The sequence below is a fragment of the Herpailurus yagouaroundi genome, unplaced genomic scaffold (genome assembly GCF_014898765.1).
Source record: "Herpailurus yagouaroundi ecotype Mexico unplaced genomic scaffold, PumYag 28, whole genome shotgun sequence".
NCBI lineage: Eukaryota > Metazoa > Chordata > Mammalia > Carnivora > Felidae > Herpailurus > Herpailurus yagouaroundi.
Window position 1 is genome coordinate 66,622,040 of NW_024412376.1, and position 12,938 is coordinate 66,634,977.

A 12,938-nucleotide genomic window follows, 5' to 3' on the forward strand; every position below is an offset into this window, starting at 1 on the left:
ACATTCAATTCTAAATCTGCACTTAAAATGCATTGTTAATTGTGCACCATTAAAAAACTTATTCAATCCCTAATTAGGATACATTGCCACCAGGTGGCAGGGGAATGCTTTCATTTCATGAACTTCTTTGGCAAAAACTAGTACTGCTATTTATTTTAACTACTTGCTTTTTATCATAATCTAGACTTCATTGGAGAGTAATAGTAACAATGTGGTATTGATCATTTTCAGTACTAACTGATATAAATTGCTCTCCCTCTCTGTAATTTTGGCATTTTGTTTACATAGCCACCAGAACTCCAAACATCTTGATCTCTAGTTCAGTGATTGCCGATGTATGGTCTGCCGGGGTCCTCATGATCCTTTCGGAGACTTCATAAAGTAAAGAATATTTTCTTAATAATGCTAAGACATTATTTGCCTTGTTCACTCTAATTTTTTCACAAGTGTACAAATAGTCAAGTTTTCCAGAGGCTACATGACATGCATAAAACTGTCATCCTGCTAAGAAATGTATTATTGTTGTATGTTTGCATTTTAAATTTTCTCAGTGTTAATTTCCAATGTGTAAATATTGGTAGATATGAGCTATACAAACTAAAGTTCTTTGAGATCTTCAATAATTTTTAAGAGTCTCAAGGAGTCCTGATATCAAAATAACTTGAGAAGTACTACTCTAGTTAATCAGTTCTACTTAAATGTTGATGTATTTTTCTATTTCTCCTGAGGACAGGGTTCTTCTCATATTTACCTCTAGATCCAGTCCCGTAGAGAACCTAGCACTAACCATGGATACTAGACACTCAGTACAGATGTGCTGATAACTAGAAGGTGTTACTAGAATGAAACAAGTATTAATGGAAACACATTGTTTTAAGTTTAGCCATTAAAATTAAATAATCAAATATTTGATTCACATAGAAGTCTTCATTTAAAAGCTTAAACCAATTACAATTTGGTTCATTTCCTCCTAGTCTTTCACTGTATTATGAATACATTTGTCTTATCTCCAAGGTTCAAATTTTTAAAGATTTTTCACATTCACATGTTAGAATTTACCTTCCTGTACATAACCTTAAAATGTCAAGTTTTGGTCACAAAATATCTCTAAATTTCCTCCTAACATCCAGTTATAATAAAGTTCACAGATATCATGTATCTTCTTTCTCAGACATCAGTTCTCAGCACTTTTTTTTCTAAAATTCTAGTTTGTCACTTTTTTTGAAATTAAAATTTAACAATAGAATTTTGATGGTAAATATGGCCTTGATGCCCTGTAAATTACCTTTGATACAAACTCTTTTTTTTTTAAGTTAGCATATTTTACCAACACATTCTGAATACTTTTTTTTTACTACAAAAAGTTATAAATGTTTTTACACAAAAACTTTAAACAGAACTATTACAAACACCTTATCTCAGTTCTAATGAAAATATATCAGAAACCATCAAAACTGAACAGGAAGTCATGCTTAATTATGCACTGAGAACATGAGAAGTGTTTAACATATCTGAAACACAAAGGTATTGTTATAACACAATATCATGTGAAATTGGAAACTGATCACTTAAAATGGCAATTAGATGAGATATGAAGAAAGAGCATGCTGAGAACAGCCTTTCAAACACAGGCAAATATGGCTAGCGTAAACAATACTTAGCCCTTTTTTATCCTTCCCCTTCACAGTATGGAATCCATATATCCAAAATGCACTTTTTTACGCTTTTCAAAAATACTCATGTTCCCAATGGCAACTTAAAGGACGTTTAAATTCCTTTCCTAATGTTTATTTATATTTGAGAGAGAGAGAGAGAGAGAGAGAGAGAGTGTGAGGGAGGTAGGGGCAGAGAAAGAGGAAGACAGAATCTGATGCAGACTCCAGGCTCCAAGCTGTCAGCACAGAACCTGATGTGGGGCTCTAACTCACAAACTGCAAGATCATGACCTGAGCCAAAGTTGGATGCTTAACTGACTGAGCCATCGAGGCACCCCTACTTAAAGCGACTTCTAAAGAAATCTGAACCTTTGTCTATTTCCATGTGTAATAACAACAAAAGAGCAAAGTATATTATCTGAAAATGGCCAAAGATATTGTCGTCTTTAATTTAAATCTGTGAGATGTTCTTAGAAGTCACTGGGCATAATCTTTGTTTCCTGAGTAGAAGCAAACTTCTGCAGGAGGAAGCTGATGACAGGATACCTAGCTGGACTCCTCATAAGCCCATTCAATGCCTACTTCTTTTCTCTCTGATATGAAAACATAAAGGGGAGATCTGACATATTTATTCAGGCTATTCATGGAAAGCAAAATTCTACTACTGACAATTAAGGGAGACTTAAGACTATGTTTATTAATCAAATTTTCTTTCATTGCTCTACTCCCATTTTTATTTTTAACAATAATCCTATAATTGTAGTGCCCCTCTAGGATAACCAAACTCACCTGAGGACAGAACTGAGAGGTGGAGAATAATCAAAGAGAGCCAGGCTAAAGCCAGGTCGTCTTTAAGTCTTCCATTCTCTTCAAACCAATCTACCATTGTAGATTAATTGAATATTCCCATTTCCGAAAATCTCCCTTCCCTAGCTGCCCCCGAGCATCAGAAAGCCACTCCTAGATATGATTTAAGGGATGGACCTATTATGAGAGTAACGAAGCCCAGCAGGGTCTCCCTGAGTGGCAAGAGGGACGGAATTGATTTGTCTGGAAGCACCAATAAGCCCGAACAGCAGATGTGCTGCCCTGTAATTATAAATCTCCCCTCATTTTTTCTCAGGACATGTTATCAGCAAGTTACCAGAAGGATTAACTTTACATATTCCAAAGAGACAAGATGAGAAGACAATCCAAAAGGACAAGACAACAAGCAAGGCATGAATTAAGGTAGATAGTCAATAAAGGCTATTGATTGACTTGATAACATACATTTGTCTTGCAGTATGGATGTTTTTTAAGGAAAATAAAATCAATCTAATGAAACAACACAATATGTGAACTCAACATAAATGATGATGATGATTATAATTACAAAAAGAATGATGACAAAGAACAATTAATACAGTTCAGGTACTTTCATCAAAGAGGTAAGGTACATTACATTACCTATGTCCACAAACACAGAATTTTCTTTTTCCTCTATTCATCATATCTAAGTTCATGAGTGTTTTCATTCATTTGTTCAAAGAAATAAATAATGAATGCCTATTATATGCAAGATGCCAGGCTAGTTATGAAATATGGAATAAAAATAGATCAAATAAGATCTTTATGAAAGTAGAGTGATAGTTCTACCATGTTATAAATATGTATGATATTATTATTATTAATACAAAAAATTTATATGCTTTAAAACAATATATTTTTGTCCTCTTCTGGGGCCTAGACTGGTCTAGTTTGTAGCCAAAGGCAGACAATTACAGGCAGAAAGTCTCTGGAGTAAAACTGCCATTAGGAGAGCCCTATCCTGAGTAGACTGAAGACAACAGCAACAAGAGGGACAGTCCCAGATGTAGGCAAGAATGAAATATATGACTAGGCCAGGCATCTATGCCCCATTATGGTCTAAAGATCAAGATGTAACAGAAGAGGCCAGAGTACTGGGAATAGGTTGGTACGGATTACTACAGATCTGGGATTTGATCTTACCCTACTCATAAGCTAGTAAGTTTGCCTGAAACTATTTCATAAGTATTGGAAGAAGATATGAGACTTGTGGGTCAGAAATACAAGACTATTTCTTATGGCACAGCAAGAAGGAAACATTACTTCATTCCTCAATGATGTTCCCTGAAAATAATGGCCCATGGAAAAAGCAGTCATGGCTTTGCATTCTTGGTATACCCAGCAAGATGTGAACGAGTGAGAGAGTCATAAGGCATATCTCCTAACAAGTACTAGAGCACACCAGGCAAATGTGTCAGATCTGACAGTAAAAAGTGAAAGGATGCTAGAATTCCATTTATCTGCAACACTGGCTAACAGATTTACTGACAATTTAAAGCAGACATCTTTCAACCCAACCTGGATATTACAATTGGAATATTTAAAAAATCACATCCCAATGGGTACCTGGGTGGTTCAGTTTGTTAAGCATCTGACTCTTGATTTGCACTCCGGTCGTGAGTTTGTTTCATGAGTTTGAGTCCTGTGTGGGGCTTTGTGCTGACAGCACAAAGCCTGACTGGGGATTCTCTGTCCCTCATTCTCTTTCTCTCTGACCCTCCCCTGCTCACACATGCACAGACACACATGCTCATGTACAGGTGTGCCCTTCCTCTCTTTCTCTCTCTCAAAAATAAATACATAAACATTAAAAAACATCCACATCCCAGAGATTCTGATTCAACTGGTATATCATGTAGCTCGCCATGCATGGGTTTTTTTTTTTCATTTTTTTTAAGTGCATTATTTAGAGAGAGAGAGAGAGAGAGAGAGAGAGAGAAGGGGAGGGGCAGAGAGAGAAGGAGAGAGAGAATCTTAAGCAGGCTCTGCACTTTCAGCACAGAGCCCGATGTGGGGCTTGAACTCACAAACAATGAGAGCATGACCTGAGCCAAAATCAAAAGTTGGACACTTAACCAACTGAGCCTCAGGCGCCCCACCATGAGCATTTTTTAAAAAGTGATTCTAATGTATGAAGTTGCTACTCCTGATTTAAATAGTCTATGTGGGATTAGATTGTGTGTCTCCATCTTCCCCAATGATAAGGATCACGTACAAAAATGGTTCTGAAACTTTAGCAAGCATAAGAATTACGTGAAAGGCTCTAAAACACAGATTGCTAGGCTCCAATCCCATAGTTTCTGATTTAGTAGGTATAGGGTGGGGCCTGAGAATTTGTAATTCCAATAAATTCCCTGGTGATGCTGATGCCGTTGGTCTGGAGCCATTGTTTGAAAACCACTGATTTAAAGCAATGCTTTTCAAACTTGTATGAATACCTGAGATCATTATTAAATTCAAATTCTGATTTGAACTGAGATAGAGGTGGGTTCCCAGAGTCTGCATTTCAACTAAGTTCCCAGATAATAGCAATGCTGCTGGTACCTGGTCCACATTTTGAATACCAAGGATCTGGGGTTCCAGTAAAAATATAAAATCCAAGGCCCCATTTGAGACCCACTGAATTAGAATCTCCAGGAAGAGACCTGGTTTAAGTTACCAAACACCCCAGATGATTCTTTTTAAGACAAGGAGTAGTTATAAGTTGAAAAGTTGAAAGTAAAAATAATGTAATCAAACCTGAACTTCTCATTAACTTACATCTAATTCCAGATAAATTTAATGATTCATGTTCAACTAACAGTAACTTTTAAGCCCCAGCTGAAAGCTTGTGAAGGGTAGCAGAATATGCTGCCCCCTAGATATGTTGAAAACAATTGAGAAGCAGATACAAGAAAAGCTCCTTTCCCTCCCCCTATTTGTTTAAAAGCAGGACATAAATTCTCTACTAGCAAGGACAGAAAGCTAATTACTGAAGATAACTCTAGACCCTTTTCAGTCCAGAAATGGCACCAGAGGAATCTATACAACAAATGTAAAACTATCCCTTACACACACCATTAGTTTCTCCATGTATTTTCCTTCCCACAATTTGCCACAGTCCTTTTCCTTTGTCTTGTCACTTCTCTAAAAATGTATCCTCCTATTGTTAAGATGCTATAAAAGCCCAAGTTCTAACCACCCTTTGAGTTACTCATTGTTAAGTGCTCCCCTGTGTATGCACAATGCACATGTCAATACACTTCTGTGTTGTTTTTCTTCTGTTAATCTGTCTTTTATTAGTCTAATTCATATGGCTTCAGTCAGAGAACCCAAGATGGGTAAAGAAAAAGATTTTTCCCCTCCCCTACATTTGGAATGAGGGAAGTTAAATTCCTTGTGTGCGGTCATTCTGAATGGGGGCCAACACAGAAGTCAGAATTTGAGCAGCTAAGATCTAACCATAGAGAAAGCTGAATAATAACCTAGAAAGAAAAAAAATAACCTAGATTTCAACAACCAGAGCCAAATATAAAGGCTATTCAGAAAGACGTTCATTATAGAAACAGGAGGAGATGCTGAAAGGAATCTAGCTGACAAGCCAAACAATCCAAGGGTGGGAGAAGAAGCTGGAGAACAGATCAGGGAGAGAGACACAAGCCGTGGTGGTACAGTTAGCATGGGTTTTGGAAACATGAGGCCACACACTGGCAGGCCAGAAGAGCTTCCACTGAAGCTGTTTTGTGTTAGTGTTGGTTTATTTTATTTTATTTTATTTTAATTTTATTTTTAAATGTTTATTTACTTTTGAGAGAGAGTTAGAAAGCAAACAGGGGAAGGGCAGAGAGAAAGGGAGAGAGAGAGAATCCCAAGCAAGCTCTGCACTATCAGCACGGAGCCCAACACGGGGCTTGAGCTCATGAACTGCGAGATTGCGACCTGAGCTGAAATCAACAGTCAGACGCTTAACTGACTGAGCCATCCAGGCGCCCAGTGTTAGTGTTGTTTTAAGCCTCAGAACCCCATCTGTCTCTATAAAATAATTAAGGATCTGCCAATAAATACTTAAATGTTAAATAAATTTATAAAGCAAATATTTTTCTTTAAATATAAATTAACACTTCTAAGTCATATGTTTAATATATATTTCCACCAAGTTGTGTTTCTTAAAACACACATCACTGAGTCCTAATATTTTAAAAGAATAGCATATTTAAGAGGAAAAAAGGAAAGTGGAGAAAAAGTTATCTAAACTATGTTTTTATTATTATCCTGTTTTTACTATGGTCCTCTAATGTTCCCTTTTATATCATTTCTACCACATACTTTGCTCATCACTGTTAGTAAGTAATGAATATATATATATATATATATATATATATATATATATATATATATTCAAGCTTTTAATCTAACATGAAGCTGAAACAAGTTTAAGGTGTTTTGAAGTCAGTACCTAAGGAGTCAAAACATATGTCAAAACATCTCTGATGAACTTCAGTATTAAATATATATTAAACATGCTCTACTCTCTCAAAAGGATTCATTTTTATCCTTGACATCACAAATCTTTATTAAAGCAATAGCAAAAGATGAAGCTCAGAAGAGGACACAAAGGGGAATTATCAGTTGAAATATGTTCTTTGGAGCCTGTATTTTTAGCAAATGGCTGAAATCTGTAAGTATGGAAGAAAATGTTTGCCTTTGCAGGATCTACACGAATAATTCAGATACAGTGTTTTCTATTATGTTTGAGAGAGCTTAATAATCAACTGCCTCCTGTCTTTATTTTCCAGGTTCCTCTCTTCTCTGGATCTTTCCTCAAGGATCGTATTCACTTCCCAACCTCACTCATCATTTCCACACAGATGTCCCTAAATCTACATCCCTGCCCAGGCTTCTTTCTGGAGCTTCAGACTTGCATTCTCAGCTGTTTGTTGGCTGTGATTCCCCAGCTTTCCTATCTGAACCATAAATTCAGCTTATGCTAAACCAATTTAACATCTTTCTTCCCCAAAAGAGATTCTTCTTTGGTTTTCAGGTAATAGGAATTCGATTTTTTCTTACTTTCATGTTCATAACTACTGCGTCATTTTCAACTCTTCTTTCTTCTTCCCTTAAATTCTAGCGGTCATCAAGTAAAAAATTTCTGTGTTCTCTCTCTCTCCTCTGATCCTCATTTCCTCCATTTTGTTTATGCCCTTATTACTTTTAACTGAAGTTCCATAACAGAAGAGGGAGAGGATCTTCTCTTTTCCTGTCCATCCTCAGCACAGCTGACAGATTGCTCTTCCTTATCTGCAGCTCTCAACTCCGTGGCTCTAAAATCTTTAAAGTCTCATCTTTGCCCTTCATATTAGCATTTTCACCCTGGTATTCAAGATCCTACTAATATAGGCTACTATATTATATAGGATCCTACTAATAACAGGCCTGGCACACATTCCCAATCTTACTTCCTACTACTTTCCCTAATGTTCCACATGTTCCAAACTTGGTTGCCTCTCTAAATAGGACCTGTGCCTTCTTCCTTCTAAGGCTTTCTTTCCTTCCTGCCACTTAAAAACAGCTCAGCATAGTGGAAAGACAAGCTTTGAGCTTTGGACTCACTGCATTCAAATTCCTACTCATCAAATGTGTAATTGTGGGCAAATTATTTAAGTTTTCAAATCCTGTTTCATAATCTTTAAAATGTACATAATTCTTACCTCAAAGCTATAGCTTGAGCTTTAAATGAGATAATCCAGCAAAGGAACTCAATACACATTACTGTTCTTTTTTCCTTCATGTAGACAAATCTCAAACATTGTGTTCTCACTCCATTAAGCTTTCTTCATCTTCTAACCCAGATGTGACCTCTGCCTTATTTTTCAGTAATTTGTATGAATCTTAGGGCATTAACTTTACTCTGTATTAAAATCATTTACCAAAAAAAATTATTTACCAAGTTATGGAATATTTGATGCCAATGATCTTGTTTTCCCATCTCAGGATTTCTGTGGCACTCCACACAGTGTCTTGAATCTAGCTTAGTAAATATTTGTGCAATGGAACTGATTTGATTATTTCCAGTAAAAAACAGGATGTAGGAAAAAAGCCCTTAGCTAATCCTAGGTCTATAGGGATAATCTACCAATGAGATAAGTAAGAGATAAGGCTGCAGAATGAAGAGACTACATATTTAACTACAGACATCAAGACTATATACCTTCTGGCAGAATTCATTTCCAGTTATGAGAACATCAAACTAAACCTCAGGGCTACATCTCCAGGAGACATAACTTCCCTGTCCCCAAATTTGAAGGATCCAATGCCACTATATGAAAGTAGACACCAAGAATTACAAACCCGGTGAGGGTCAATGGAGGTGGTTTCACCAGATGATGCCAAAAAATGACCTATGACACAAATACTGTTAACAAAATCAGCATAGATAGGAGTGGGTCTGACTACCAGGTTGGATACAGTTTCAAGCTATTTGTTACCACTCTATAAAATATCTCTCCTCATTTTTCTCATATTTTACTATGAATACAGATTTCACATGGATGCACATGCTGTGTGGTGAAAGGCCATTTACTGCCTTTATCTCAGGTTCTAAATTCTTGCAAACATGGCTTTAGTAAAGCCATTTTTATCTAATCAACTAGAATTTCTTCACATATGCTTTCAATATCTCAAAAAAGCATGGAAGTTCCTTCTTCTTTGGTATCAACTCAAGGAAAAATATTCCAATTCATTTGCCCTTCAATCTGGAGCATTCAACTTCAGCTGAGGTCATGATCTCACGGTTCTAGAGTTGGACCCCCGTGTCGGGCCCTGTGGTGACAGCTCAGAGCCTGGAGCCTGCTTCAGATTCTGTGTCCTCCTCTCTCTCTCTCTCTGCCCCTCCCCTGCTCATGCTCTGTCTCTCTCTTTCTCAAAAAATAAACATTTAAAAAATTTAAAAATCCTTCACAATATGCACATCATAAATGAGTTAATCCTAACTAGAGCATTATTAGTTTTTGGGTTTGCTCTAAACAGTTTTATTGAAAATAATTTTATTTTTTTTAATGTTTATTTATTTTTGAGACAGAGTGTGAGTGGGGAGCGGGGTGCAGAGAGAGGAGGACACAGGATCCAAAGCAGGCTCCACATTGAAAGCACAAAGCCCCTGTGAGGCTTGAACTCACGAACCGCGAAATCATGACCTGAGCCGAAGTCAGACGCTAAACCTACTGATCCACCCAGGCACCCTGAAAGTCATTTTAAGTAAGGGTAATAGAAAGTTTAAAGAATCATTAATGAAAGTATCAGTTTTGTCCAGATGGCAAGTATTTGCACCTGTGATGTCAGGATTAAAAGTTACCGCAGTGCCTGGGATGGTGTTTCACACGCAATGGTGTGCATCCAGTCTCCATAACTGAGAGATAATCCGTATTAAGACTGTCCTGAAGTTCAGTAAAATATGTAGCATATTCAGTTTTCCCCTAGATCAATGCTTCAAAAGAGAATAGAAGAATTCTGTGGCCTGAAGGAAAAGGGAAATTAGTTTTGCAGCCCACACAGGAGACAAAAGAATGATCTTCTGTTCTGTGGCTGCTATTTTTTGCTATGCATTTAAAGTATGTGATATTGTGAAATCATGATTGGAATGCTTTCTATTAAAAAAAAAATTCTCCTAAGGAAAACCACGGAAAACTCCCAAGAAGTCAGAAAAGCTGAAAACCTCAAACAAGAATGTATTGAGTAGCGGCTGTTCTCAGGATTTGTCACTCTCCCTGTTTAACAAGTGCAAATGCACAAATATGATGATTTTCTTTACCTGCCTAACCTCCAGGGGCTCCCATTTACCCCAGGTGAAATTCCAAGTCCTGCATATGACTTTCAGATCCTCTCAAGGCTGGCCCCTGCCTCATCTTCCACCTTCCTCCTTGCCTGCCTGCTGTGTATCCCCCTGCTCCCACCCCATCCCGCTCTGCTCCGGCCACACTGAGCTCCTTTTCCTGGCCTTTGTGTTTTGTGCACACTCTTCCTTCTTTCCCTCTTTTCCACCTTTTTCACCTGGATATATTACCCTTAACTCCCATGTCTCAGTTTGAATGTCATCTTCTTGCAAAAGACTTTCTTGACCCCCAGCCCAGCTTGGGAGCACCTCATTGATGTTCTCATAGTGCCCATACTTCCCTCATCACACACTATTGTAATGGTGGGTTTGTTTTTCTGTGTCTGTTTTACTTGTCTGCATTTTCCATAACATCGTATATAATTCAGTAGGGTCAGGGACCACGTCTGTACTGTGTAATAGCATTCTTCAAACTAGGGCAGATGTATTCCTGGGTGTACGCAAACAATTTCCAAAGAAGTACATGAGTAAAAGTAGTCTTTAGGGACTCAGATACCAGAACTTCCAATTCCACGTCTCCTTTCCCAAAACAGATCTGCCTGAAAACCTGCCTAAGATTAGGCATAAATGCCAGTCCTCATTTCTCACTCTCTTTTCAAAATTACCCTTTTCTCACTTCATGAAAGAAAAGCCTACCTCTCATTGATGCCAAATCTTAACATGGAGAGTTTCATAGGATATAAAAACCATCAAGAAGACAAACTCTTCAAAGCAAAAATGGAATATTAGTGTTAGTGCAGCCTCCTTTAATTGAATCACCATCAACCCACAGCATGAGTTTAGCGTCTTCCCTATCTTTTAGATATTTCTCTTAATGTAAAATGTGGGCAGGAACTTGTGCTATTTGGCCAAAATATCTGAATTCAAATTTATTCTGGACACAGTCACAGTGATGGTCATTTTTATTCTCCCCATCAACTGTTTTCTTTTTTCCCCCACATTTACTGAGATGTAATTGACAAACAAAAATTTTACATATTTGGGGCATACAACGTGATGATTTCACATATGTACATATTGTGAAAGAATTACCACAATCAAGTTAACACATCCATCAGCTCAGTTAATTTCAAGTAAACAATACAGTGTTATTAACTATAATCACCAGGCTGTAAATTTGATTCCCAGAACTTATTCATCTTATAACTGAAAATGGTACCCGTTGACCAATATCTCCTCAAAGCCCTGGAAACCATTGTTCTATTCTCAAGCTCTCTAAGTTGAACTTTCTTAGATTATACATATAAATGAAATCATATGGTATTTGTCTTTTTGTATCTGGCTTATTTCACTTAGCATAATGTCCTCCAAGTGCATTCATATTGTTGCTAATGGCAGGATTTCCTTCATTTTATGGATGAATAATATTCCACTGTGTATATATACTTTTCTTTATCCATTATCCACTCATCAGTGGACACTTTGTTTCCATATCTTGGCTATTGTGAATAATGCTGCAATGAACGATGAGGATGCAGCTATCTCTTAGACTACTGATTTCATTTCCTTTGCATACATACCCAGAAGTGGAACTGCTGAATTAAATGGTAGTTCTATCTTTAATTTTTTGAGGAACTGCTACTCTATTTTCCATAATGGCTCTACCTATTTGCCAACTTTTTTCTAAGAATTCATACTTTCAAAAGAGAGCCCTGTGGAAGTGAAGCAAAAGGAGCTTTGGAGACAAATATTGAGGAAGGAAAGCTCATGTCCAAGTTATAAACTCATCCATATGTGACCCTACACAAGGATTCATCTCTGGTTCTCAAACTATTCATTTGCCTAGTTGAGAATTAGAATTCCTACATGAGATGCTTGTCAAGAGCATGAATATTAACACATTTATTTGAGCTTACTTTTTTTTAAAATGACTAAAAGACTAAATCTGATGTAAATGATTGACTTGACATTTTCTTTTTCTTCTTTTTTTTAAAGTTTATTTATTTGGAGAGTGGGAGAGTGCACATGAATGGGGTAGAGACAGAAAAAGAGGGGAGAGAGAGAATCCCAAGCAGTCTCCGTGCTGTCAGCACAGAGCCTGATATGGGTCTCAAACCCACAAACTGTGAGATCATGACCTGAACTGAAACCAAGAGTTGGACGCTTAACTGACTGAGCCACCCAGGAGCCCTGACTTGACATTTTCAATGAATTGAATAAACTAATTGGAACTCCCAACAATTAAGTAGTGGGAGTAGGGCGGGGTGGGATACACACACACACACACATATGCTATTGTCACTACATACAAACATTTTACATTAGCACACTCTATTATTAAAGCTGTATTGAAATTGACAACACTTCCATTTTTCCAATGCTTTCTATGTTAAAAACCCAAATAGGGTATGTCTAAGAGAAAGAGTAATATCCCTGATTAATTGCCATTTGTTAATTCTTCAAAAGATCCTTTTGGTGTATTTCCCAAATATTGAGAAAATAAATGATTCTAAGATTAAGTAACAAATTCGTTTGCAAATTCAAATCACTTTCCAACAAAATTGGAAGAGGACTTGATTGTTAGCAATTGAAAATAGCATTTGACAACAGGAACATGTATAATGGAT

General features: G+C 37.0%; 1 long non-coding RNA gene across 1 annotated transcript in view; it reads right to left on the minus strand.

Annotated features, from left to right (window-relative positions):
• The window catches only part of LOC121030431 (uncharacterized), a 73,962-nt gene that overhangs the window by 13,240 nt on the left and 47,784 nt on the right, over nucleotides 1-12,938 (minus strand). The window lies entirely within an intron of this gene.